Here is a 25212-nt window from a genome sequence, read left to right on the forward strand (position 1 = left end):
TAAATTGGAGTGAATTTTTCACAGTGAGTGTGCACACACATCTCCAGAGCTTCACACTCACTAGTGGTATACAGTGCTCTTGATATTGCACACAGAGTGCCAAGTAATAACATGCGTCTTATCATAGCCACAGCACCCACCTAGGACACAGGCACCACACTCTCTCTGTTCTCACTTTGCACTTAGGAATGCTGAGGCTCAAGAGATTCTATGGGTTGTGAACCTCCTAATTGTTGATTCTGGGGTTTAACCCAAAAGACACTGGACACTGTGCCTTTGGCTTCTCCCTTAGTGTCCAGCCGACCTAGGGGATGAGTGGCCTTCTCATACAGAACACACCTTATAATTCATTTGTGCACAGGAAATGTGCAGTACACATGGGGATAAAGACTTGATATCCAGCCCTGCCTTCCTGGGACCCCCCTCACCCCCCACCCCTGTGTGCACCTAACTGTTTTCTGCAGAGGATGTATTGTCACTCCAGAGGTTTCTCTTTCAGATTAATTTCTTAAAAAAATTTTTTTTTTGTTGTTCATCCAGAGCAACATCCAAGGGGACCCTTACCAAATCCAAGGGTCCCCTTGTACAGATTTCTGCCCCTAAGTAGGCAGCCCCGATAACTCACTTTGTCTTTACTGGCCAGAGCTACGAGCATGCTGTCCCTCATCAACACATTTTTCCTTTCACCATCAGCTTACATTGCAAGCTGAATGCAGACTGTATCCTTCATTCAATGTGCATTTGTGGAATCCTTTTATGCTGTTGGTGGGAATGTAAATTAGTACAGCCATTATGGAAAACAGCATGGAAGTTCCTCAAAAACTTAAAAATAGTGCTCTCTTTGGCAGCACATATACTAAAATTGGAACGATACAGGGAAGATTAGCATGGCCCCTGTGCAAGGATGACATGCAAATTTGTGAGACATTCCATATTTTTAAAAGATGTACAAATATTGTGTCTCAATTACAAAAACAAGAATAAAAACAATTAAAAATAGAACTACCATATGATCCAGCAATCCCACTTCTGGGTATATATCCAAAGGAAATGTAATCAGTATGTCGAAGAGACATCTGCACTCCCCTGTTCACTGCAGTGCTATTCATAATAGCCAAGTTATGGGATTGGTTCACCAGTGCATGAATGAATAAAGAGAACTTGGAAAATATATACAATGGAATGCTATCCAGCTTTCCAGAAGAAGAAAATCCTGTCACTGGTGACAATATAGGTGGACTTAGAGAACAAAATACTTAAGTGAAATGAGCCAGGCACAGAAAGACAAATATCTCACTTATTGGATGTCCCTAATATGGGGAATCTAAAACAACTGAACACATAGCAGCAGAGAGTAGAATGGTGGTTTGCAGAGGCTGAGGGGTTGGAGGGAATGGGAGGTGTTGGTCAAAGGGCACAAAATCACAGTTAAATAGAACACATGCATGATCAGTGTTTAAGGTGGTAGATATGTTAAATTTTGCTTGATTCATTCATTTTACAAGGTACACAAGTCATAATATCACAACATACCCTGTAATTATATATGATCACACTTAAAAAAAATTAAAAATAGGAAAAAAGGAAGGGAGGAAGTGGTGTGATGGAGTGGGAGGTAGGAACAGGAGGCAGGTAGGTCCTAGTGAAGGAAGGACACAGTTATTAAGGTACAGAGTTGTTGGGCAATTCCAAGACGGTCAAGGTGGGAAAGAGAAGGAGCTCATGTGTCTAGGACTCTGAAAACTTGGTTAAGTTTACTGGAACCTGAAGCCAAAGGGAAACTCATTTCTTTATTTAAATTGTCAATTTTCTTCCTCAGTGATATTTTTGCATTTTGTTTGTAATGGTGCATTAAATATTCACCATAATTAATGAGTTTTTTTTTTTTTTGGATTAGTAACCTTCCTTGAGTGTTTTGCTTAAAATGGGCACCTCATCAGCCCTACCCTGTCCCCATCCAGGTTTCATATCATAATGATAATAGTTTTTTAAATTATTTATGGTAAGTAGCTAGGTGTGGTTTTGCACACCTATATTCCCAGCATCTCAGGAGGCTGAGGCAGGAGGATTGAAATTTGGAGGCCATCCTTGACAACTTAGCAAGATCCTATCTCAAAAATAAAAAGGACTGGGGCTGTAGCTCAGTGGTAGTGTACTTCTGGCTTCAATCCCCAGTACCTGCAATAAGTACATAATAAGTATGAGAGGCAGTGAATTTAACCAGTTTGATTTAATTGCTCTACAATGTGTTTACTAAACATTACATTGTGCCCCATAAATACATACAATTATTTTTTGGGGTTTTTTTTGGGGGGGGCACCAGGGATTGAGCTAAGGGGGACTCAACCACTGAGGCACATCCCCAGCCCTTTTTTGTATTTCATTTAGAGACAGGGTTTCACTGAGTTGCTTAGCACTTTGCTGTTGCTAAGGCTGGCTCTGAACTCACGATCCACCTGCCTCAGCCTCCCAAACCGCTGGGATTACAGGCATGTGCCACTGTGTCCTGCCCTACAATTATTTTTGTCAACTAAAAATTTTTTGAAAAGCAACAAGATTCTTACAGGCGTTGCCTCCATTCTTAAAATTTCTTAGAATATAGAGATAAAGATATCAATTAATAGTTCTTTTCTGTTTGTTTTTATTGGTGCATTGTAATTATACATAATAGTGTGGTTCATTTTGACATATTCATGCTTGCGTATAGTATAATTTGCTCCATTTCATTCCCCAGTATTTCCCCTTTCCATTCCTCCTCCCACCCCTGATCCCCTTCTTTTACTCCATTGGTCTTCTTTCTATTTATTTATAACTTTTTAAAAGAAATTGGTGCATTATAGACACACATAAAAATGGAATTCATTGTATGTGTTCACACATATCAATATATTCTTGTGTGTATTCACACAAGCCCACTGATAGGGCCTGTGGTCCCACTGCCCACCCTCCAGTGCAGCAGTGTGGGTATCTGGTCTTCATGAAAGAGTCTTTAAAATTTAAACTTAAAATGAAAAATCTAGCATAAAATATAAAAATGGAAACACAGAACTTTTGAAAAACTTGGAGACAGGGATGGGCAGAGGCTAGAAAGCTTGGGAGCCACCACAGTGCTGGCCTCAGGGGTTCTCTTCCCAAAAGGCTGCTTTGTCTTCATATCAGTAAGGACTCCTTGCTTAGGAAGACTTGTATTTTGTGAATTCTTTTTGCCAGGGTGGGAGGTGGTAGCAGTGGTGGCGATGCATTTCTACCTTACTAGGTTTTGTTGCAGCATAGAGGAACTTGGAGGACACACATAAAGTGAAATAAGCCTTACCCAGAAGGACAAATATCACAAGATTCTATGTACAGGTTGAGTATCTCTTATTTAAAATTCTTGGGGTCAGAAGTGTTTGGGATTTATTTTCATATTTTGTAATGTTTACATATGCATTATGAGATATGTTGGGGATAGCATCCAAGTCTGAACACAGAATTTATTTTGTATATACCTTACACACATAGCCAAAAGGCAATTTTATATTGTATTTTTAGTGAAACTGTGTTTTGAATGAAACGTATCACCTGAAATCTGGTGTGGAATTTTTCACTAGTAGCATTACACAGGCATTCAAAAAGTTTCTGGTTTTGGGGCATTTGAGATTTTCAAATTAAAGATACTCAACATGTATGTGGAATCTCAAAAAGTCTCTTAGAAGCAGAGTAGATGATCGCCAGGGGCCAGAGAGTGCCAGATGTAAAGGCTAGATGTTGGTCAAAGGATGCAAAGTTTCAGATGGACGGCAGGAGTGAGTTCTAGGAATCTATTGCACAGCAGGGTGACTGTAGCTAATAATAATGTATTGTATATTTCAAAATTGAAAAGAATAGATTACACACACACACACACACACACACACACACACACACACCAGTGTGTGAGGTGTTGGACATGTTAAATAGCTTGAATGAATCATTCCACAATATGTGTGTGTACATATATCAAAACATCACTTTGTGGTCCATTCACAGATACAATTATTTATCAATTAAAATTTTAAGAAATAAATTTTTTAAAAGTCCCCAATATTGCAGAAGGAGTGAGACCTCTCCAGTGGGAGCTTGGACTGCTACTGCCACTGCCTGCTGTCCAGCGACACAGTAGGTTAACTGCTCCCTGATGACTCATCAGCACAGAGTTTGTGCATGGATGAAGGCGTCCTTTTGGCTCGCATACCCTCACCCACTCACTCCCCACCCAGCAACCTCCTGTGGGAACTCCCTGTTCCTGGGATTTTCTCTGTGGGTGCTCACAGGGTCATGACTAGAACCACAACTGTCCATGAAAGGGAGAGATAGAGCTCCACCCATATTTATGAACCATCTTCATATGCCAATTTCCCCCCTGAGTATGATTAATACACAGGACTCTAAAGTCAAGGAATTAAGTAACACCAAAGAAATATTTCCAGGTAGAGAAATTGGGGAAGTATTTCTGCTGCTAGCAATAAGGAAAAGGATCATAACACATTGCTAAAAACAAAACCAGAAATCTAGTCCAGTGGTATTCAGCAGTTATAAACATAATAAGAAATCCAAACACATGAAAGCAATTTTTGTTTCCATTTATAAACCTCAATCCCAAGTCACTGGGAAGAATTTTGGGAAGGACATGCTTTTCTGTCTTCTTAGGCTGCAGCAAAAGCCCCCAATTCTCATTAATTGTGTCCTTATTATTGTATTTGTGGGTGGAGTAAGGAGGAAATGGTCAACAGGTACTAAGTTCCAGTTCAATAGGAGAAATTGGTTCTGGTGATTTTTGTTTTTGAACAACAATTATTTTTCAGTACTGGGGATTGAACCCAGGGGCACTGAGCAAATCCCCCAGTCCTTTTTACTTTTTATTTTGAGATAAGTTCTTGCTTAGTTTCCCAGACTGGCCTCAAACTTGTGATTCTCCTGCCTCAGCCTCCTAAGTCCCAGGGATTACAGACATACACCACTGTGGCTGGTTTAGTTCTTGGTTTGTATTGCAAAATAGAGTGACTACAGCTAAGATTATGCATTATGTATCTCAAAATAGCTAGAAGAGAGGACTTTGAAGTACTTACCCTAAAGAAATTGTACTTTCAGTGTGATGTTTATGCTGATTAGTATGATTTGATCATTACTCAAGTCAAAACGTCATGTTATACCTCACAAAATGGACAAATATTATGTCAATGAAAAAAATAAAATTAATAAAATAGAAAAGTTGGACCAGAGGTGATACCTGGGCTCTTCTCACCGTGGGTCTATGTAACAGTCACACTGACAGGCATTGTCCTGGGTGGTACTCCAGGCCCTATAAGTGGACTTTGCTGTGTAGCTATGATCCATGTTGAGGTAGTTGGAAACCCATGGCTGATTCAGTTCTTCAGAAAAGAGCTACTGTTTGTCTTTGCATGTCTTCATGAAACAGAAAACACTGGTTTGTAAACCACTTATAACCTGCTCTGTTCCCCTAAAGAAGAAAAATAATTTTTTTTTGTTAGAGACAAGAAATTCTACAACTTATCAAAGCCCGCACGCATCTCAGTATTTTCACCAGAATACTCTAAAATCGGAAAGCATGAGTTGGTTTAGTTGGGGGCCTTCCTCCTATTTCTGATTTTGGAGCTTCCCTCTGGCTTCTAGCAGTGAGTTTTTGGTCATTGACTTAATTCCCTCTGATCCTCAGTGTCTTTATCTGTAATATGGGAACAACAGCACCTCACAGGAACACAGTGAGGACTGAGTGGAAACACTACACCTGTGATGACCATTGCAGGATCCTATGCATACGGCTCCCAGGAGAAGGTGACCCTTGTCACCATGTTTCTACCCAAAGAGGAAAACAAAAAGTTCATACCGTGAATGTTCATTCTCAGAATATTTTGGGTGAAATCAATTTCCCCAGGTTACTGCTGCCATTATTGCTTTGCTGTGAAGAATTGAGATTTGGCTTGGACGCTGTGAACCGTGAAGATGCCTTACGTCACCACACAGACTGCATCAGAGGAAATCACATCACAAGAGTACATTTTAATCCTTATGTTAATGTCCCTTCTATTCTAGCAGCTGATTCTGCTGAGATGGGGAAGTGTTTGTTAAAGGTCCCTTAATAATCATAACTGTGCAGGCTGAACATGATTTAGGAACATTGAGCAATAAATAGGTCACAGGGAAATACTGCTGTGGTGATAGGTTTTAGGATGTCTTTTGTAAAAGTGTGTGGCTTTCATGATGTCTTATTTTGCATGGTGGGAAGAAACTAGTACCCAGGCTGGGGAGGGTCAGAAGGCAAGTGTTTTCAATAAATCATCTCAGGAGAAGCCCCAGGCAAAGGCATATTGCAGGGCATTGACTCAGTGTGAATCCCTGAGTGTGTGAGAAAACAGACTTGCCTTTCTGGTCAGTCCTCTCAGACTGTAAAATAAAGGGAGGGGACCTTAAAATCAACGAAACCTTTTCACTTTTCAAAGTTCTGATTCAGAAGATGCTGGGGCCTCTGGGGAAAAGGTGGCTTTGACTCAATGCCCTTCTTCCGCTCACATCCCGAATGAAGTGATGGCTGGCTTTCTGGACGTTTGGGGCAGATGTGGATGCAAGTCTGTGGGCAGCATCAGTTGGGTCCTCCATGGGCCACAGACACTTGGGGGACCAGCATGGGAGAGCCCTGGATTGAATCCCAGGAAGCAGAACATCTTCAAAGGCCTGTGCCTGCGGTGGGAAAGGTGCACAGAAGGAGGACTGGTGCTCTGCTCCCTAGGCTGATTTCCTTTGCTCTGTGGCTGAAGAGCCCACCAGGGAGACCCTGGGGAAGTCCTCTGCTCCCCACTGACTTGGGAAGACACTTCACCTTTCCTAGGGAAGGGACCTACCATCCCGTTAGAGAGGAGACCTGTGCCCAAGTGTGTTAACTCAGAATACTAACCATTCGCCCACAGGTGCCTGGTAAGAGGAGGATGGTACAAACAAAATCTCATGTCTGGCAAAAAAGGATTGCTGGGGAAGACTGGTGGCCACTTAAGGAAGAACTAGCTATCATAATTTTGGGAGCAATGAGCACTTAGAAGAGGAAGTGGGAAAAATGGCCCCTCAAAATAGGAACAAAAACTGTACCATATTTAGGAATAAGTTTAACAAGAAAGGATCAAGACTTCTATGAAGACAACTTCGTAGAAGTATTTTTGTTTGGTTTGGTTTGGTTTGGTTGTTAGGGGAATTGAGCCCAGGACCTTATCTATGCTAGGTAAGTGCTCTACCACAAAGTCACACCCGCAGTCCCAACTGCTCTGTGTCTTTGAGGAGTGTGAACAGGCATGAGGCAACGCAAAGTTTCCCGCAGCCCTGAACAGGAGAAGTAGATGTTGCTCGATGCTAGTATTCCCAAGAGCAGTGTTATGTGTGGAGGGCATTTCCACCTAGGGTTCTTTTGGAATTGGGTAAAGTGGTCTTATGGTTTATAATGCCTCAGTATAGTCAAGACATTTTTAAAAAGGTGACCGAAGAGTAGCATTTTTTTTTTCATACAAAACATTGGAACAGGGCTGCAGCAAGAACTTGTGCATGACTTCTGCCCCTCAGAGAGATGAGTAGGAACCCCATCCAGCATGCACCCCATGTGCTGAGTCAGATCCCTGCTTTGGCTAGAAGGTTTTTTTGTCAATATTCTGGAGGCCTCCTCTCAGTGTTCAGGCTAGTGGTGGAACTGATCAGGCACACTATGATCTAGTGGACATGTAGATTTCTGGAACCTATAAACAAAGCTTAAACACAAATGATATTACATGTGAGGATAGCAGTATTATTATTATTATTATTATTATTATTATTATTATTAGGTGATGCTGGGAATTGAACCCAGGGCACTTTACTACTGAGGTACACCCCCAGCCCTTTTTATTTATTTTTTATTTTGAGACAGGGTTTTGCTCAGTTGTCCAGGCTGGCCTCCAACTGTTATTCTTCTACCTCAGCTTGCCAAATAGCTGAAATTACTGTCATGTGCCACTATATATGGCTACACATGAAAATTTTATATAGAGCAGAGTGGGTATTTAGGTTCATTGGGGGAAGGATGATTTAAAAAGTAGTGTTTACAACTGGCTGTTTGGGGGTCCAACAGCATTGGTTCTGTAGGTTGCAACATAAAAATGAGTAACAGCAGGTTTTCAAAAAAATACTATGTACTCCTCCCACTAAGAAACAAAAACAAAACTAGGAAATAGAATGGACAATGAAGGGACATCAGAAATTTCTTTACCCATGCCTGGAAAAATCAGGTACTTTTAACTATATAAAAATTTAAAACAAGCACAAGATGAAATTATACTATAAGCAAAAATTATAAACAAACAAATCAAAACTCTAGGGAGAAAAGCATTTGTAAAGCAAGAGGTGTTAATATTTTTAATATACATACTCTTGCAGGGTACGTTATCAAGAAAGGATCAAAGAACTTAATAGAAAGAACAAGAAGGAAATATGAAGAGTTACTGTTCAGAAAGACAAAACCCAGTGGTCTGGGAGTCTGGGAGATGCAGATAAAAAGAATGGTAAGGATAGTGCTCTGTCCTGCCCATTGGACTTGCAGGGAAGTTTTATTTTTCTTTTATCTTTTGGAAATGCAGTCTTGCCTTGTTGCCCATGCTGGTGGAGCCATCCTCCTGCTTCAGCCTCCCAAGTAGCTGGGACTATAGGTGTGCATCACCATGCCTGGATAAGGAGGTTTTAAAAAAAGAGGAAGAAATACCTATGGCTTATAGAAAGGAGGATGTGAGTACTCTGAGGGGAGAAATATGAATGATTACAATGTCTTAGGAAAATTTATTAAAATCACAGGACTCCATGGTAAGAATGAGGATTTTACTTCTGCTCATTTTGTGGGGATGTCATACCACCAAATTAACCGATGTATAAAAAGTTACTTAGAAAATTTTTAAGTCCCCCCCCGCATGTTTTATATGCCTTATATTGGCAGTGTTGTCATCAAGATGTCCTGAAGTATACTGAGATACAGTTTGCTCTCTAAATCTGTGGGTTGCACACTGTGAATTCAACCAATCTTGGAACAGGGGGTGGTGGGGACACAGTGTCTGTACTGAACATTTACAGGCTTTTTTCTTGTCATTATTCCACAAACAATACAGCATTTGCATTCCATTAAATATTTTTAAGTTTTCTAGAGATGATTTTTAAAAAAGAGACAATGTCTTTTTATGTTGCCCAGGCTGGCATTGAACTCCTGGGCTCAAATGATCCTCCTGCCTCCACCTCCAGAGTACCTAGAACTGTAGGTGTGTAACACTTTGACTAGCAAGACATCATTTAAACTATGTGGGAGGATGTGGGCAGATCATATGCAAACACTACACCATTTTACAGAGGCACTTGAGCATCTGAGGAGAGTCCTGGAACCAGTCCCTGTGAGTATCCAAAGAAATGATTTTCCAAAAATAAGAATAGTTTCATGGTAAAACTCACTAAATGGTTCCAGGTATCATTTTAATCTAACATATTTCCTGGGGAAAATTCATGTATCCTGGGTTATTTGGTGTTAAATTGAGTGACTGGGTTGTTAGAGTATAGTGCACTGTGTCCCCCTCTTGTCTGAGAAACTCAGCATCCTTTTTTCCTTCTGAAAATCCTAAGGCTTTCATTCTCTGGGCAAGAGTTTTGCCAGGATAATGCATCACTGTTTCTGTTTTCATCTCAGAGCAGCCAATACTTCCCAGTAATCCTGACCTATTCAAACAGTCTCCTTTCTGCATGCCCGTGCTTCCACATATCTGGGACATTTCTTAAAGCTCATGTCGCTTTTAGGAGATGTGTATAATAGAAAATATTTTAGGAAATATTTTATCTCTGATTTTTCCTATTTATTTGTAATTGCTTGTAAAATTGTACCTATTTATGGGGTTGTATATGATATTTTGATATGTGTACACATTGTGTGATGTGCAAATTAGGGTAAACATCTCCTCATATATTTATCATTTTGTTGTTGTGAAAACATTCACAGTCTACTATCTTTTTTTGAAGTATACAATACATTATCATTACCTATCATTATTCCCACTGTGCAATAGAACACCCAAATTTATTTCTCCTTCCTTCCTGTAACTTAGTACCCATTGTCCAACTTCTCTCCTCCTCCCATCTCCTCCACCCTTGCCAGCCTCTGGTTATGAGATGAACTTTTTAAGATTTCATATATGAGTGAGATCAGAAAATGCATTTTATGCTAATAGTTAACCTACTATATTTTTGGTAATTTTATGATCAGAAAATTCACTCCAGAAAAATCACTACAAGTGTCATCTATCACTGCCTCTGAGTTTTAGTCTTGGATTCAGAATCCATTAGCACATCCCACTGAAGGAGCAGATGTTTCAGTTTATGGTAGAAGGAAGATAGAGTCTGGATGTTATGCAACACATTTGGCTCAAGTTCCTACTGCAAATTTTGCTGTTTCTGTTTCAGCCATGAGTTCTCACCTTTGTGATTTTTCAAATATGTTGGTCCTATAAACATTTACTTAATAATCCATTTTGTAGAATGTTTGTCCTGGGTAGTTTGATGCAGGAGTTTTCAACAGGGGCAGGGAGGTGTGATTCTGAACCCCAGGAGGCATTTGGCAGTGTGTGGAGTCATCTTTGAGAGTCACAGTAGCATCTGTTGGGTGGAGGCAGGAATGCTGCTCAACATCCTACAATGAGCAGAAAGCTCTCTACAGTAAATTACCTGGCTCAGAATGTCAGTAGTGCTGAGGTTGAGAAACCCTTTAAAGCAATTGCCTCTTCTTCCAATTTCTCTGCCTGTTGTGTAATGAGTGTATATTAAATTTTGTGTAGTTGTGCAGTCTTTTTGAGTCTTTTTAAAGTGCTGTTAAATTTTTCTGTCTCTCTCTCTCTCTCTCTCACACACACACACACACACAAGCATACATATGCACACACATGAATGTACAGTCCTTTATTTGTTCATCATCCCAAAAAATAAATTCCATGAAGGAATATCTTATTTCTAATGTATAAGCTCTTGGTACTATTATTCTTCCAGGCGATTCTGTCAACCAAGAAATGATACATGAAGTTAAAATAAGTAAAGGAAATTTTATTCAGGTGCAGAATAGATTTGCAAATCAGGACCGCAGGTTCAGCTAGATCAAACTAACATTCGTTTAAACAAAGGCGGGTAGTGACACACACCTGTAATATCAGATGCTCTGGAGGTTGAAACAGGAGAATCCCAAGTACAAGGTACAAGGCCAGCCTCAGAAACTTAGCCAGACACTGTCTCAAAAGAGTAAGTGCAAAGAGTAAGTATAACTCAGTGGCAGAATGGATTCAATTCCCAGTATAGAAAAAAAGAAAGGGAAAAAAAAGTGTGTTCTTTTAAATGTAGTTGTAAATTTCGTAGATCTCTTGGAATGTTCAGGTCAAGAGGACAAAACTGGTCATTTCAGTGTTTTTCAAATCTTTCAAAGTACTTTTAAATTCTAGAGAAATTTTCCCTCTGGTATGGACACAGTTCCTGACATATCAGCATGCATGGCCATATTCTTCCTTTTAGTAAATTTCTAAGGCTCAGGAAAGATTTTTTTGTGCACCCCACCCCATTCTTTAACTGTTTTGCCTTTTATTTTATACGTTTTTGGATCTCTTGCCCTGGACCTCCTAAACCTCCCACTTAGGGTTTTACTTACTGCATCCTGTTTTCTTCTTTGTTCAAAAAGGGGGTGTACAGCCAGATGCAGTGACACATATCTATAATCCCGGCTATTCAGGAAGGCTAAGGTAGAAGGATTGCAAGTTGGAGGCCAATCTGTGCAATTTAGCAAGACCTAATCTTAAAATTAAAAAAAAAATTTTTTTTAAATAGAAAGATTTAAAGGGGGGAGGGGCTGAGGGTATAGCTTAGTGGTAAAGCACCCCTGGGTTCAATCCCCAGTACTTTAAAAAAATAAAAATAAATAAAGTGTGCATTTCTCCGCTTAGCAAACCAAAAGACTCCTTCACTGGTTTGCCTGGTAGGTTGTAGTTAGTTCACATGTGCTTTCTTTTTTCTTAGATGTATCCCTATAGATCTTCTTGGATAATTACATTTGAACCTATGTGTGTTAGTTAACTTTTTATTGAACTAAGATCAGAATACGTGACAAGTACAATTTAGAGGAAGAAAGATGTATTTTGGCTCATGGTTTTAGAGGTTTCTGTCTGTGGTTAGCTGGCTTCATTATTTTGGGCTTGAAGTGAGGCAGAACATCATGACAGAAGGGTATAGCACAGGAAAGCTACTCAGATCTTTTTGTTTTTGGGGTACCAGGAATTGAACTCAGGGGCACTAAGCCACTGAGCCACATCCTCAGCCCTATTTTGTATTTTATTTAGAGACAGGATCTCACTGAGTTGCTTAGCACCTCCCTTTTGCTGAGGCTGGCTTTGAACTCCAGATCCTCCTGCCTCAGACTCCTGAGCCACTGGGATTATAGGCTTATGCCACCTCACCCAGCTGCTATTCAGTTCTCCATAGTTCTGAAGGGGAGAAGGAAAGAGAGACAGAGAAAGAGAGGAAAGGACCAGGAACAAATACAGTCCCTAAGGCCACACCCCTAGTGGCTTATTTCTTCCAGCCATGCCTCACTTGCCTGTAGTTTTTTACCATCTCCCAGTCAGTTCATTCAAATGATTAATCCATTAAATGGCTTAATTCACCAATGAGGTCATAGCCCTTGTGATCCAGTGATTTTACCTCTGAACATTGCTGAATTGTCTCAACACATCAGCCCAACTTTTAAACATTCAGAGGAAATACGAATAATTGTTTTGTTAGTAAGATACAAATTATGCAGATATTTCTGGCCAACTGTATTCCTATTGATTTAGAAAATGTAACATGATCTTATTATGTTGAAATATGATGTTTTATCAATAGGAAATGTAATAAACTGACAAGGAAATCAGAAGCAGTCTGATGCTTAGAAAGACATTTGCTTTTACATTATTGTTCCATGGCAGTAAAATAATATGATATAAAATGATGCCAACCATGTAATCATATTTTATATGATTACACTTAAGTAGTACTTATTTGTATGCCCTATTTCATTGAAATCCTATGAGCAATTATGCTGTCTTTCTAATAAAAAAAAAAACACCACCACTTATTTTAATTCGAAACCACAAATCAAATGTAAGAGGCTCTTGCTGTTCATTTGTAGTATTTCTGATTTTATTAGTCCAAATTAAACACTTGGGGCTAGAGTTTGGGCTTCATGGCAGAGGGTTTGCCTAGCTTGTACAAGGCCCTGGGTTTCATACCCAGCATCATCTCTCTCTCACACATACACATACACACACAATCATCGCTTGCTTTAGAAGTGTAATGGGGGAAAAATTCATGCACACACACACAGACACATTAGGAAAGGTGAAGTCAGATAGTGGTCATGGCCACACTCAATTAGTGGTCATTTTTTAACCATCTGGTGGCAGTTGGGAGAACTTAAAGTCTAAGGACAGGTTCAAGGGGCTATGAGGCCCTAAGCCCTCTCTTACTGGGGATGAGTCATTAAGTTAGATGAGACTGCATGCACCGGGACTTTGTGACCCCAAATGAAAGCACCCGCCAGATGTGAGGCATCATCATTAATTATTCATCATTTCAAAACCAGCAATTTAGAACTGTTTATAAATATTTCCTGCAGGAAGGATTTTGTGAAAAAGGGTGGGGCAACTTTGTGCAGATGCAACCTGTAAGCCAGTCCAGCTGCTGCATTAGACACGGGTTCCTTGGTCTTTCCTGTGCTTACAGAAATATCAGGTGTGTCCTGCTTGATTTGGGAGCACTTATTAGAGCTACCAAGTCAGCCTGGCCAGGAGAATAAGCAGCTTATGAAGTGCAGAGTAAGTCCCCAAGGTGAGCAGGGCTGTATCCCTCTGTAGCTGCCGCTCAAATGGTCCTGGCTGCATTTAGTCCCAGTGAATGATGAGCTTATTTCTCAATCCACTGGGGCTGACTTAGAGCACATGTCCCAGTTTGTAGCAAAAACAGCAATTTGGTGATTTTTGACCTTGGACAAATCCCCCTACCCCCTGGTTGTTTGCAAATAGGCGGGAGTTTTGGCAAATGGACTAAAATTTGTTATTCTGTGTCTCAAACACTGGCATAGGTCTGGAACTGGCTGCTTTCCCAGCCTTTTTCAAGCATAGTGATATTTATTCTCAGATCACATTAGTCTCTGGCTACATGATTTAAAAGGGGTGGGAGAGAAGAGGTTTTTGCTTAGTATATGGAAAGTCTTCTTGGTAGACTTTAGAGTACCAGATCAGATGTGCTTTCAAAACCAGATCTCAGGCTGGAGTTGAGAGCTTGCCTAGCATGTATGAGGCAATGGGTTCAATCCTGAGCACCACATAAAAATAAATAAATAAAATAAAGCTATTGTGTTCATCTACAATTTTAAAAATTAATACTAAATATAATAAAAAAGATCTCTCCATGGGGTCACAGACCCTGGAGCTCCAGGGTTCCTTTCCACATCTGTAAGTGCGAATGTACTGTTACGACCACATGATAACTTATTTGAGGTAAAGGATATGAATTGCCATCCAGTGACTGGTTCCTAATGAGTGGTACTGAGGGAAGAACTGTTTAATTTTTTTCTGTTGTGATTACTAATATTATTAAGATGAAAATGGTGTCCTCAATGCTGAGAGGAATTCATCATCTAGACCTCCCGCTGATATTGCTCAAAAGACCCAAACTGAAAGCAATGGCCATTGCTAATTGCTAATTGCGTGGCATTCCAATGGAGGTGCAATTTTGAAGAACAGTTCTGACATTCAAGAGGCTGAATAGTCTGATGTGAAACTGGATGAGAAATGAGCTTGAGTAGTGTGAATAGGTTGGGGAGGAGATAAAGAAGTCCAGGAATGTCCAGGAAAGATGACCCCTTTATTTTCATGGGTGTGCCACTGGAAGTAGTGTTTCCAAAAATATGGTGATTACACTCATATGTTCTGTGACTGTTTTTCCAGCTGTGTTCACTTTGCCATGGAAGGGTGAAGGCAGAGTGTTGAAGCAGTGGGTGCAATGCCCTGTGCTTTTGCCTGAGGCTGCTCACTGGGCATGCATAGGCACCATGGAGCCCTCTCATTTTCCAAATGTGGGGCCATCCCTTGACCATCCTGGATCCCTGTGATGACATAGTGCTTCCACTAGTCACAATCCTACCTTGGGTGTGCGTTTAACCTTCCTGCCACTTTGGTGGCATCCCAACTCCTCAATACTCTCTCATCCTGCACACTCTGTGCTCAGCTCTCATCTCTGCCTATTTTCTCCCCATACTCCTTCCTGTTTTATCTCAGCAAGAGCAACTCCAATAAGTGATCCTGTCACTTCTGCTCAGGAGACCTCAGTGTGTTATCTCTATCTGTGATGTCTCCTGCCAGCCCACCCAACTCGACCCCACCAGCTCCTTGAACACAAAGTCTTTCACAGTTGGACTCTCTGTCCCCTCTTCAAACAGATCACCAGATGGTCCAACAATGACCACTAATTGAGTGTGGCCATGACCACTATCTGACTTCACCTTTCCTAATGAGTATGTCTGTGTGTGTGTGTGTGTGTGTGTGTGACACACACACACACATGTGCATGCATTTTTCTCCATTGTACTTTGAAGCAAATGATGATTGTGTGTGTATGTGTATGTGTATATGTGAGAGAGAGATGATGCTGGGTATGAAACCCAGGGCCTTGCACATGCTAAGCAAACCTTCTGCCATGGAGCCAAAACTCTAGGCCCAAGTGTTTAGTTTGGACTAATAAAATCAGAAATACTACAAATGAACAGCAAGAGCCTCTTATATTTGATTTGTGGCTTTGAATTAAAATAAGTGGTGGTGGTTTTTTTTTTATTAGAAAGACAGCATAATTGCTCATAGGATTTCAATGAAATAGGGCATACAAATAAGTACTACTTAAGTGTAATCATATAAAATATGATTACATGGTTGGCATCATTTTATATTATTTTACTGCCATGGAACAATAATGTAAAAGCAAATGTCTTTCTAAGCATCAGACTGCTTCTGATTTCCTTGTCAGTTTATTACATTTCCTATTGATAAAACATCATATTTCAACATAATAAAATCATGTTACATTATCTACATCAATAGGAATACAGTTGGCCATAATTTGTATCTTACTAACAAAACAATTATTCATATTTCCTCTGAATGTTTAAAAGTTGGGCTGATGTGTTGAGACAATTCAGCAATGTTCAGATCACAATGGATCACAATGGCTATGACCTCATTGGTGAATTAAGCCATTTAATGGATTAATCATTTGAATGAACTGACTGGGAGATGGTAAAAAACTATAAGCAAGTGAGGCATGGCTGGAAGAAAAAAGCTATCTGTCCCTGGTCTCTTCTTCTCTTTCTCTGTCACTGTATCTCTTTCTCCCCTTTAGGACTATCAAGAACTGAATAGCGTTTGGGTATGGTGGCACATGCCTGTAATCCCAGCAGCTTGGGAGGCTGAGGCAGGAGGAATGCAAGTTCAGCCACTACTTCCTGTTACGAAATCACTTAATAGCCTTGAAAATATAACTAGTAAAAATTAATAGTTTAGCTCAGCCTAGACCAGAGATCAAAAATGGTAATTTTTCTTTTTTCTTTCTTTCTTTCTTTCTTTCTTTCTTTTTTTTTTTTTTTTTTTTTACTGATTGTTAGTAGTCATCCTATTTCTAACATTTCCCTACTCTTTCTTTCCTGGATTGTCTTGTATTGACCAAGTAAGGTCCAGATGAGAACTCCCCAGCTCTTTGTGCCTAATTATAAAACGTTAGCAAATTTCCCCTGAAGAGGCAAACTAATCATAGAAGTGTTACCTTGTCCTACCAACTGAAGTCATCTATTTAATAACCTTGCTTTACCACTAAGTAAACAGCAGGCAGAGAGATAAGGTGTCTTGTCACAGAGACAACAGCCAACCCATGGCCAGTTCTGCTTCCAGTTCCTGGGGAAGCTGGACAGTGACAATTCCAGAAAAGACTTGCTTTTTTTCCTGTGGCTTTGGAATTGGTTCTTTTGAACATTAAAACAGTGCTTTCATCTTGATTTATTCATTTAAATATTTATTTTTTAGTTGTAGTTGGACACAACACCTTTATTTGTTTATTTTTATGTGGTGCTGAGGATCAAACCTAGGGCCTCACACATGCTAGGCAAGTGCTCTACCATTGAGCCACAACTCCAGCCTGAATCTTAATTTATTTTTTAAATAATGGGGTGAGGTTTCAGAAAAGCCACCTACGTTTTCCACTAAGGTTCTGTAAATTCTTGGATCAATTTCCAAGTTCAGGCCCTTCAGGAATTTTGAGCAAGGTATTGCGGGTGATGGAAGAACAGGTGGTCATTCCTGTCGAATAACCAGGCACCTTATTTGTGACCCGTCAGGAAGAAGCTCATTTTCCAAACCTGCACATTCTCAGTGTTTCCCCCATTTTCATCCCTCATTTGTACCCTTTGATGGCCTCTCACTTTGTGGGGGGAGAACTTTCATCTGGATTTTAAGCATCCTCTCTCTGCAGTCTTTTCTCTTAGAGTAATTATTTTTGCTGCTGTGGATATTATAAAGCTAAATGCTAGTGGCATTTCCCATTTGCTGCTCGGTAGAGAAGATGAACTGCCTGGGAGGGGGAAGCTTTTAGCTTCTGTATGGCAAGACTGCGTCATCATAATACCACAGACTGAGTAATTTATAAACAATACAGGTTTATTTGGCTCACAGTTCTGGAGGCTGAGAGGTCCAAGGTCTTGGGTAGCGTCTTGTGAAGGCCTGCTTGCTAGTGAGGACACTCTACAGAGCCCTGAAGTGGCTGAGAACACCCTGTGGCAAGGGGGTTCCAAGTTGGGTATGGTGTGCATCCATTTTCTATGGTGTGTAACAAATTGCTGCAAAGTCAGTAGCTAAAAACCACACAAATATGTGATCTCACAGTTCCCTGGATCAGCATGGATTAGCTGGGCTCTTTGCTCAGGCAGAGGTCAAGGCACGGACTGGGGCTGTAGTCTTGATAGGAGACCTTGGGTCTTCTTACTCCTTTTTTGGGGAGGAAGGGGGTGACTTCTCATAAGCTTGGCAGCATTCAGGTCTGTGCTATAGCTTGGTGTCCCTACCCAATGTGTGTTGAAATTTGATCCTCTTGTGAGCTATTAAGAGGTGAGACCAGGTGGGACCTTTAAGAGGCAGAGCACTCATGAGTAGATTAATCTATTCATGAATTAATGAGTTGATGGGCTATCTCAGGAGTGGGTCTATTTTAAGTCATCATGGCTCTGGCTCTTGTTACCCCCTTGCCACGTGACAGCCTCTGCCATCTTGGGACTCTGCGGAGAGTCCCTAACAGCTAGGCGGCTTTGTCAAGATGCTGCATCTTGAGACCTTGGACTTCTCAGCATCTAGAATTCTGAGTGAAATAAGCCTTTGTTATTTGTAAATTATCCATTCAGTGATATTCAATTGTCAACAGCAGAAAATGGACTAGGAGTATGAGATAGCCCCTTCTCTGGCTGGCCGATGCCTAAGGGCTGCACCATCATCCCCTGGTCATATGGCCTTTTTTTTTTTTTTTTTTCTTTTTTTGACCTCTTACACTTCCCTCCTTGCTCACATCAACAGGACTCATGTGGCTAGGTGAGGCTCACCAGGGTGGTCTCCTTGTTGGGTCAGTTTGTAGTTTACATGTTGGTCACTTTGGTTCCATCTTCAGAATTTCTGGTGACTATGCTACCATTCACAGGCCCCACCTCACCCAGGGGAGCCCAGCACAGGCCTGTACACCAAGGATTGGGGTCCTGGGACCATCTCAGAACTGCTCCCACATGAAGTACCTGTTCTTAGAAGGAATACCATTTGGACAAACGATTTCAGTCGTGTTAATTCCTAAAATTGCCGTAAACTCATTTGTTGTATTGAAGAATGTGACTGTTGTAAACTCTACTAATTTATTTATTCTGTTTATTGATTGATTATAGTGCTGGAGGTCGAATTCAGGGCCTTGTGTATGCTAGGTAATTGCTCTATCACTGAGCTATCGCCCAGCCCAACTCAGTCATTCTATTGGGCAGGGACAATCTCCACTCTGGGCTTTCTTGGCTTCTGTTATGCGGGCAGCCCCTCTGCTTTACTCTCAGCATGAGGAAGTTGCTTTCAATTGCAGAGAGGCTCCCACTGCAGTGTGGTTCATCTGCACATGTCCTTTGTCTAACCCTACTCCAGCAAATGCTTCTAGGAACCCTAACCCTAACCCTAACCCTAAGATGCAAAGGTCGTACTTTCTAGAGTCAGATGGTCTGGTGTTGACCGGCCTTGAGGTGGTTGTGTGACATGTGACTTGTATGAGTTATCCCTATCTGTCATAAGAAAGTGCCCAGGTATCTCTGGCTGTGATAACAAAGACTGGGTGATTTAAACAACAGAAATTTATTCTGGAGGCTGGAAGCCCGTGAACCATGGTGTCTGTAGAGTTGTTTTCTTCTGAGCCCTTACTCCTTAACCTACAGAGATCTGCTTGTGTCCTCACATGGCCTTTTCCTTTGTGAGTGCACATCTCTGTAGTCTCTTTTCTTACAAGGACACTTGTCATATTGGATTAGGGCCCATCCTATAATCTCATTGTAGCTCAGTTCCTTCTATAAAGACACTATCTCCAAATGCAGTCATATTCTGAGGTACGGGGGTGGGGGGTGGGGGGTTAGGACTTCAACATACAAATTTGTGTATGGGGGACACGTAAGGCATCCCATAACATTAGGAAAGGAGGGCTACATATATTATATATAAACATAAAATGTATATAGAAATCATAAAAAGAATAAATATGAAAGATGCAGCAGACAGGGACACTGTGGTGTTGGTGTAGCTCCCAGCTCTACCTGAAAATAGTGCACATCTGTGGTCTCACTGAGGAACCCCCTCCCTTTGGTCTGTCGAAGCAATAAAGGGGACTCCCTTATGTTTTTGGGTTTTTTTTTTAACAAGTAATTCCTGAGTCTGGGTTTGAAAGGTTACTCAAGATAGGAATCCCTGCAGCTTGCAGTATCATTACTTGGGGGCTGGGATTCCTTCAGGCATCCTGGAGCAACACTTATATTCTGTGGCTCACCTGAGGACACCCGCCCTGCCGCCCCAATGAGGACTGTGGCCTGAGTCCACATCTCCTCAAGGCACCCCCCTGTTGCTCGGCCCTGTGGAAGCTGTAGGAGAATCTTATTCAGGGCCCAAATGCCTCCTCTAAAGTTATCATTCTAAAATTGTGCATGGATGGGGCAGGCAAGATGATGCTTCATGATATCAAAGCAGATGGAAGCTGACTTTATTTTCAATGAGGTTTATAAATGGAATGAAGTTAACATAAACTTAACATAGTACTGTGTGGCCAAAGAGCGGCATCCCTCCTCCTCCTCCTCCTCTTCCTCCTCCTCCTCTTCCTCCTCCTCCTCCTCCTCCTCTTCCTCCTCCTCCTCCTCCTTCCCATCATCACTGTCCTGGGATTAATCCCAGGACCACACTGTCGGGGACCCTCTCAGACCAAAGCCTGCCCTGTTGATGGAGAGTATATGCTTCCTTCCTCTGCACCAGAATGGTGACATATTTGGGAAACTGTTCCAAAAAGGACAGACCCTTTCAAATTGCTCTGTACTTTCTGTGGTTATGATAAGGAAGACTGAAAAACTAAAGGTTATAATGATATAAAATCAAGGTTTGGCCTTTGAAAAAGAAACTTTGAATATGATTAAAGTGTTTAATCTGTCTAACATCAAGGCTATCTCTCTGTTCTCAGACGAGGTCAGAGACTGACAGTAAGGAAGCAAGAAGGCCATATGATGGACTACCACTCCTGTGCCTCATCTCTGAGCCAGCTGACCTTGGGGCTGGGCCTTCATGAGATGGGCCTTAGCTGTGGCCAGGACCCCTGGTTCCTTGAGCTAACTATGGTGGACCCAAGTGACTATAGGAGACCAAAAATTTCAGAGCCAGAGAAACCGCTCTGAGACATGCTTTGCTTTTAAGATGGCTCAGGAAGAACCTCTTTGGTCCCATTCAGGGGCTTGATGCTACAGGTCCCCAAAAGTGCTATCTAATGGTATGTTTGGCCTTTCATTCGTTTTCAAGAATAGATGCTGTATTTAAATTTTCTTCACTCACTTTAGAATGCCTAGAGCTATGCTTTGTACATAATTAATTTAGTGGATCTTGAGTTAGAGAAACACAAGAAAAATAGAGGCTTAAAGTATAAGGGAGCTGGGAGTGGTGCTATGTGCCTGCAGTTCCTGTGATTCCGAGGCTGATGCGGGAGGATGGCTTGATCCTGGGAGTTGAAGGCCAGCCTGGGCACATAGCAAGGCCCCTTCAGTTAAAAAAAAAAAAAAAAAAAAGGTGGGTGCTGTAACTCAGTGGTAGAGTGCCTGCCTTACATGTATGGGGCACTGGGTTCGATTCTCAGCCCCACATAAAAATAAATAAATAAAGATATTGTGTCCATCTACAAATAATAATAATAATAATAATAATAATAATAATAAAAGGTAGAAGGGAGAACTTTACTCTTCAGCAACTAGCTGGTGACTAGGATCCCTTGAAGTTTTCCAAGGGTTTTATCAAATCTGCACTATGAAGTAAAACAGGTGGAAACGTTGATGGGTGGTTTTCCAGCCATGCAAGCTCTATACTTGGCATCCAAAGCTGCGGTATCAAGTTGGATGTGGCCAACACTGTCCACCTCAAGATCCAAACTTTCTGCCTGAATCCTCTCCCTCTATGGAAAACTCAGATGAGGAAGAGAAGTAAGAAGTTTGTTATTGGGAATCCAAGGTTCTGGCACTGGTTCCACTGAAACTTTAAAGAAAATAAATTTATGCAAAGCCAGCTTTTAGGGAGGTAGAAGAAAAAAAAAATTTTTTAATCTCAAATATCCAACTTCAGGGGCTCAGTAAACAACCTTTATGAAAGAAGGGGTACCATGGACAAAAAGCAGGAAATGAATGTATGTAGAACCAGGTAGATTTGGCTAGGCTGTGACAGTCAGAAACATGTTACAGTTAGTTTTCTTGGCACCACTGGTCCAGGGGGTAGCTTTTAGGTTTTTATTCTCAATAAGAGAGGAAACTGTAGATGCTGAAAGTAGTTGTCAGGAAATTGCTTTTAATTTTAAAGAGGCTTCATTTCAATTATCATTAACAAGAAATGAATTTAGTACTTTATTACCCAACAGTATTACCCAGAAGATTTGTTGATGAACTTTCTTCGCATGGCATAGAATGTTAAGATAAATTCTTGTTCATCTACTTAAATGTTCAAAATTGCCTTCAAGGATCTCTTAAAAATGACCTTCTTTTGAATTAGTGATTCTATTTTTCCAGAGGCTAAAAAAAGGAAAAAAAGAATAACTAGAGAATAAATCTACAAATAATGTTTTCATGTAAATTTCTACTCATAGTAATTAGCAGGATCTGAAGACTGACTGGGTTAAGCATGGTGCTTAGCAAGTAGATTGTGTTACATGCTTCATCTGCACCTAGAGGATGGATCTGGTATTACCTCCATTCTGCAGATGAGTACAATGAAATGTAGCAAGGTGGAGCCAGGGTCAAGCCCAGGTCAGAAATACAACACCTGTCCTTTATTGCCTAGTAATCCGTTAACCTCTTGCACTTTAAGTCTAGTTTCATATGGTCTAAAGTTTTTAAATGAGTTTTTATTGTGATAAAATATACATAACATAAAATTTTTCATTTTAACAATTGTTTAATTTTTTTAAAGTTTTTTTTTTTTTTTTTTTTTTTTTAGTTTTAGATGAACACACAGTATGTTTATTTATTTTTGTGTGGTGCTGAGGATCGAACCCAGTGCCTCACATATGTGAGGCGAGCACTTTACCACCGAGCTACAGCCCCAGCCCTGTTTTGACAATTTTAAAGTGTACATTCACAGAGTTCAGCTATCACCCAAACTTTCTTCTCATGCAAATAGCAACTTTGCACTGGTTAATAACTCCTCATCCTTCCTCCCCTGTCATGAGCAAGATTTGCCTTTAACACAGACCAAACACCTTTTGTTTTTCCACAGTGTCAAAATTTATTGAATAACAATAAATTCATGGGTCATGTCACTTTCTTTTTTTTATATATCTATATTTTTTTATTTTTATGTGGTGTTGAGGATCGAACCCAGCGCCCCGCGCATGCCAGGTGAGCGTGCTACCGCTTGAGCCACATCCCCAGCCCAGGGGTTATGTCACTTTCATTGGTTGCAGTTTACTGAATACTCATGAGCCACCTGGTAGTCATGGGTTGTTCAATCACAAGTTCTTTTATTCCATTCCAATCTTAATTTCTAATACCTGTAACAATCAAGTCACACATCATACTCCACACAGTGATGTATATGTAGGTAACAGAAAGACCAAGAAAGGCTTAAGGCAGTCGCAGGGTTATAGATGCTGTGTCAAAAGCAAAGGCAGAGAGCAGATACCAATGTGAAGATGAGAGTTTTAACAAACCAGTTCTGCATAGTTGTCAAGGCCATGTTTCAAATGGGTGGCAGTTTCAGAGTGTCAGCTTGAGGTGCCAGCTTGAAGGGGGCTCTGCGTCATTCTCAGGAGGAAGAGAAAACAGCTAAGCTGGAGTCCAGGACAGAGAATGGGAGGGTTGCAATTTTCCTGGGCAAGTTTTTTGGGTGTGTGGGAGACTCCCCGCTGAAGTTAAGTTTCCATCTATGAAGAACATCACATAATCCCTTACCCCCCCCCCACTTCCTCTCCGAAGGGCACCAAGCCGAAGGGTGCCAAATTCAAAGTTTTTCTGCTGGACACAGCTTCCACTCACCATTCCTGAGTCACCTCCCCGTCAGCACCCGCCACGTCACCTCCGAAACCCGTCTTAAGCCCAGGCTTGCAAGCTCATACTCTCTCCCCTCTTCACTCTTTCTCTCTGCTCTCTTCCTCTTCTTTCTCTCCTCTCTCTCTACTCTCTTTCTCTTTCTCTCTGTCCTCCTCCTCTCCTCTCTCTGCTCTCTGCCTCTTCTTTTCTTCCCCTTTGGGCAGCCTCCTAGTAAAATCTCTTGGTCGCATCTCTGTCTCAGGTGAGTCACTCGCCTTTCAAGGTTCATGACTACTGACCAGGTGACAGGGTCAGGGTGCCACCATATTCAGTCTTGGGGAACTCCTCCTTTTGAGTCTTAGGGGAGGGGGTTATGTCTGGTGGGATTGATAATCTCCTGTGTCTAAGGTTTCTGATATATTTTAGGATGTCCATGTGTCCAGGTGCTCCTGATTTAGCTTGATAAATTGGCATGAATAAGTTGTTTATCAACTTGTGCCTTATAGTTGTTCTGGAGAGATGGTGGTTATTCCCTTGCACAAGACGTAGAGCCATTCCACCTTGACACTTGCATGCAGAAGGGAGTAACTCATGGAAAACTACTGATTTACAAATGGAGTAACTCAGGACTAAACACAGCCTGAAAACTATTGTTCTGTACATCATGGAGTAGCTCGGAGCCTGCTTTCCACACCCCCAACCCTTGGTAACTTGTAATCTACTTTCTCTCTCTGCTAATTTGCCTACTCTAGGTACTGATGTAAGTAGAATTACACATTTGTCCTTTTGTAAAATGGCTTATTTTCAAATAGCACAAAATCATCAGAGTTTATATTATAAACTCTGATTATAGAGTTTATATTATAATAGCCTTACTTTTTTTGGCGGGGTGGGGGGGTGGTACCAGGGATTGGATGAGAGACACTCAACCACTGAGTCACATCCTCAGCCCTATTTTGGATTTTATTTAGAGACAGGTCTCAGTGAGTTGATTAGCACCTTGCTTTTGATGAAGCTGACTTTGAATTTGTTATCCTCCTGCTTCAGCCTCTGGAGCTGCTGGTATTACAGGTGTATGCCACCGTGCCTGGCAATAGCATTCCTTTTTATGACTGTAAATATCCTATTGTATGGCTATGCCACATTTGTTTACCCATTCATCTGTTGAAGGACAGGGGTGGAGTCTACATTTTGGCTGTATAATGGTGCCGACATGGCTCCCCAGCCACTGAGCCACACAGCCCACAGATCTCTTCCAAGAAGCAGTAGTGTAGTGGTGGAGATGTGGCCCAGGTGGCTGGAGTATGGGCAGC

At 41.1% G+C, this 25212-nt stretch overlaps 1 protein-coding gene and 1 non-coding gene across 2 annotated transcripts in view; both read left to right on the forward strand.

The window, feature by feature from the left end:
- The window catches only part of Atp10a (ATPase phospholipid transporting 10A (putative)), a 186169-nt gene that overhangs the window by 61155 nt on the left and 99802 nt on the right, over nt 1-25212 (forward strand). The window lies entirely within an intron of this gene.
- Nucleotides 833-939, forward strand: LOC113192467 (U6 spliceosomal RNA). Its single transcript, XR_003302016.1, has one exon. It is a non-coding gene; the product is annotated as a U6 spliceosomal RNA (small nuclear RNA).

This window comes from Urocitellus parryii, chromosome 6 (assembly GCF_045843805.1).
Source record: "Urocitellus parryii isolate mUroPar1 chromosome 6, mUroPar1.hap1, whole genome shotgun sequence".
NCBI classification, from domain to species: domain Eukaryota; kingdom Metazoa; phylum Chordata; class Mammalia; order Rodentia; family Sciuridae; genus Urocitellus; species Urocitellus parryii.